Below are 3728 nucleotides of genomic sequence, written 5' to 3'. Positions count from 1 at the left end.
GTGTGTATAATAAATTCAATGTTTCAGACCTGCCTTGATCGTCTGTGTCTCTCTTTTGATCATTAAAAATGTTTTACTGACTCTTCACTTTCCTTGTTTCTTTTTTGCCATTACTATCATTACCTCTCCCACCTCACAATATAGTATTATATACCATAGAATTAGTATTATATATATTTAGCATAGATACACATCTATTTTTATTATATATAGAATTATTATTATATATTTACCATACTTCCATATACACATACACATATATATGTGTGTATGTGTGTATGTTAATAAATAGAATCAAAATGGAAATGTAGAAACAGATTACTTTTTTTTAAAACCCTAGCAGAACACTTTCAAGACAAATTCCTTGAAGTCACAGACTTTCTTATTTATTACCCAGAGAGAAATGATTATTTCTCTCATATTAATAATCAATTATTGAATTGGAACTAAGGATTTTTCCCCCTTTCCATTTCCTCATTCAGATATCAGCTCCTTGTAGATTATTTAGTCAAAATCTGAAGGATGTTGCTGATAATGAGATTGGATTAACTTTCTCCTCAATTTTGTTGAGACTCCACCCAAGTGAGGAAACCCACTGTGTTGCTCAGGCTTGGGTGGGAGTGGTAGAGCCTTTGTGTAGATTGCCTGGGGCTGGGGGTAGTCTGGGAGTAAGAGTGACAAAATCAAAGTCATATCTCCCAGCTCCTCATTAGAATAAGTCTACATCTCATTATAATATTCATTAATTGTTAACCAGAGTTGATTGCCATCTGTTGGGAACATCCACTCTTCCAAGAGTATATAAACATCAGCAGGCTGCCATGGTCTTTGATTTATAAAAGACAGCCAAATGACCATTCTTTTATTAATTATTTGCTAGTTAAAATTAATAAAATGATTAATTACTCAGAAACTAAGTCTATTGAGCTTTTTATACATCACAACCCTCATATTTTCTATACCACCTAATATAATTTTGGTTTGGGTTTTTTTTTTTACTTATTCCCTCAATGTTAGTGCACTCCTCAAACTATCTTGTATTTAACTACTCTGCATTTGTTCTCTGGGTGTTTATGTTGTATACATGCATGTGTGTCTATAGAATGCAAGCTCTTTAAGAGCAGGGATCATTTCATTTGTTATATCTGCATCCCTGTGCCTTACATAGCACCTGAAACATAGCAAACATTTAATACGTACTGTTTGATTAGTTAATTGATAATTGGCACTAAATAAATCCTTAAATGAGGGAGAAGAAAGTAAGAAAATCTAGTCTCTATAAACTAATTCATCTTGCCCTTTGGCCATTTGGAGTCCAGTATTCTATTTTCAGTGATGAAATATTCAAATGAATAATCTGTTATGCTTACCTTGTTTTGTGTATGGTGGTGGGGAGATAATAAGGGATTAAAGGACTTGGTGGTCAAGCTAATTAGTAACATCATTTGTAACTACTATATATCAGCACACAGGTTTCAAATGTATTTCATTAGACTTACTTACTTTTTAGGCAGTTTGTTTATTTTACCTAACAGCTCATTTGAAACACTAGTTCTTACTTTAAAATTAAAGTGATAGAGAAATGTGTAATTCCCTTAACATTCTACTCTGTTTCCTTATAAAGACACATTGGGGACCCTAAATTCTCAAAGGCTGTGCCAATAGAGCAGAAATTCTGACAATGTGGCACAATAAATAGAATGAATGCTGCATTTGGAATCAAGCCCCAAAAAAATAATACCTGACTCCTCATGTGTAAAATGAAAGGGTTGTACAAAATGGCATTTAAGGTCTAAACCTATCACATCATTTTGCATTGGGTTTTAGAGCTAACCATCTTACATGTATTCTACCATGGCACGATCACCCTTCAGTCTGTTACTTATTATTATATTCATATCAGTTTTAAGATAATTCTTAATGTTTTCTTAATGTTTGAATATTTCTTAATTATTAACATCTCATTAATTATTCAGTTAGTTTTGGGATTTTGTCCTGGTTTATTAAATAGTGACTATTTAAATATTAAAATAGAAACCTCATTTTCCATAATCAATATCTCTCTATGTTTCTTTCTCTCTACCCCTTCTCTTTCTCTTTCCCTTTCTCTCTCTCCTCCACACACCCATACACATACACACACACACACACACACACAGGCACACACTGTTCCTAAAAGCTTTCTGCAGTTTTAACTGCTGAGAGAAAGAAAGTGAGAGAGAGAGAAAGAGACAGTGCCCAATCTCTTAGGCCTAAATAAACAACAAAGACTCTGGCTATACAATTTATTAACTAGGTAACAAATAATAACACAAAGACATAAATGAGTATTTAAAATATGTTAACTGTAGTCACTTCTTACGATCACTTCTACTCTTGACACCTTACTTCTGAAACATAGTCTTAGCATTCAGTTTCTCTGGATAGTAACCAAATCTCTCAAAAATCCTCTTCTTATTTATTCAAAATATAAGGATTCAACTCTGTTGTCTCAGAGAATAAATTCTTTCTGTCCTCTCACACAGTCTATCTGTAGCTGTTAACTGGAAAATTTCCAAAATAACAGTTCAAAGTGTCAAGCATTCTCATTTGAATCCTCAGCTCTATCAGGAGAGACATCCTCTTCATCCTCTTTTTTTCTCTTTGTCTCACTTTGTCTCTCTTTACCCATCTACTCTAAAAACTCCTCTGGAATAGAGGTTTTTAAACCATTTTGTGTGTGTCAGGGATCCTTTTAGCAGTCTGCAGAAAATTATGGACGCTTTCTCAAAATAATGTTTTTAAATACATAAAATAAAATATAGGATTATAAAAGAAACCAATTATAATGAAATAGAATTATTAAAATATTTTTTCATAACTTTATGGACCCCAGATTAAGAACTTTGTTCTAGAATGACATCTAAACTTACAGTCCTGCACAAATACCTACTAGAATGACAGTTAAATTGTCACTGTTCAAGATTATGAAGCCTCTTAAGGAGACAGTACTAGTTTCTATAATCTCTGAAAGACAGGCTATTGAAGTTGGTGTTACACTCATCCACTGACCTCCTCACCTCTGCCCCTTATAATTTCTAGTTTCCTTCAAAACACAGCTCAAGTGCCCCCTCCTAAAGGAGGCTTTTCAAAATCCTCCAAGTTGTTAATGCCTTTTCTCATTTGAAATCACTTTGCATTATCTTGCACATCTTGTTTATTTATGTGGAATATATGCTGTGTCCTTATAATAGAATGTAAGCTCTTAGAGGGCAGTATCTGTTTTATTTTGTTTTTATATCCCAAGCACCTGGCACAGTACCTTGAACACAGTATTTAACAATTGTTTGCTGAAATTAATTGAACTAAATTGAATTGGCAGGTTCCAGAAAGCTAGAACAGTTTTCCATAAGACAATCAATTATGTATTTCTTTTTTACTTTTTTATATATTGCAAGGGGAAGAAGAAAGGACATTTGTGTGAGAAATATTGAAATTTTTTTTAAACAGTCCATCCAAGTCCTCATGTAAAAACACAGGCAGTTCTGAGAGGACCTGAGAGAAAGCAGTCTACCAAAGGAAAAAGGGTTTACTGGAGGCAAAGATTGCCAAATGAGCTTTTCCAAGAAGCTCACTTACATATGATTTTTGTATGGAATTTAGAGGGGTTATGTGGAGAACCCTAATGGCCAGAATTTTGTTTATGGCTATAATGCAATTGTACATTATCTATCTGTGGGGGGTCTGAC

Source organism: Vombatus ursinus, unplaced genomic scaffold (genome assembly GCF_900497805.2).
Source record: "Vombatus ursinus unplaced genomic scaffold, bare-nosed wombat genome assembly UNPS02004868.1, whole genome shotgun sequence".
Taxonomy (NCBI): Eukaryota; Metazoa; Chordata; class Mammalia; order Diprotodontia; family Vombatidae; genus Vombatus; species Vombatus ursinus.
This window is presented reverse-complemented; position numbering follows the sequence as displayed.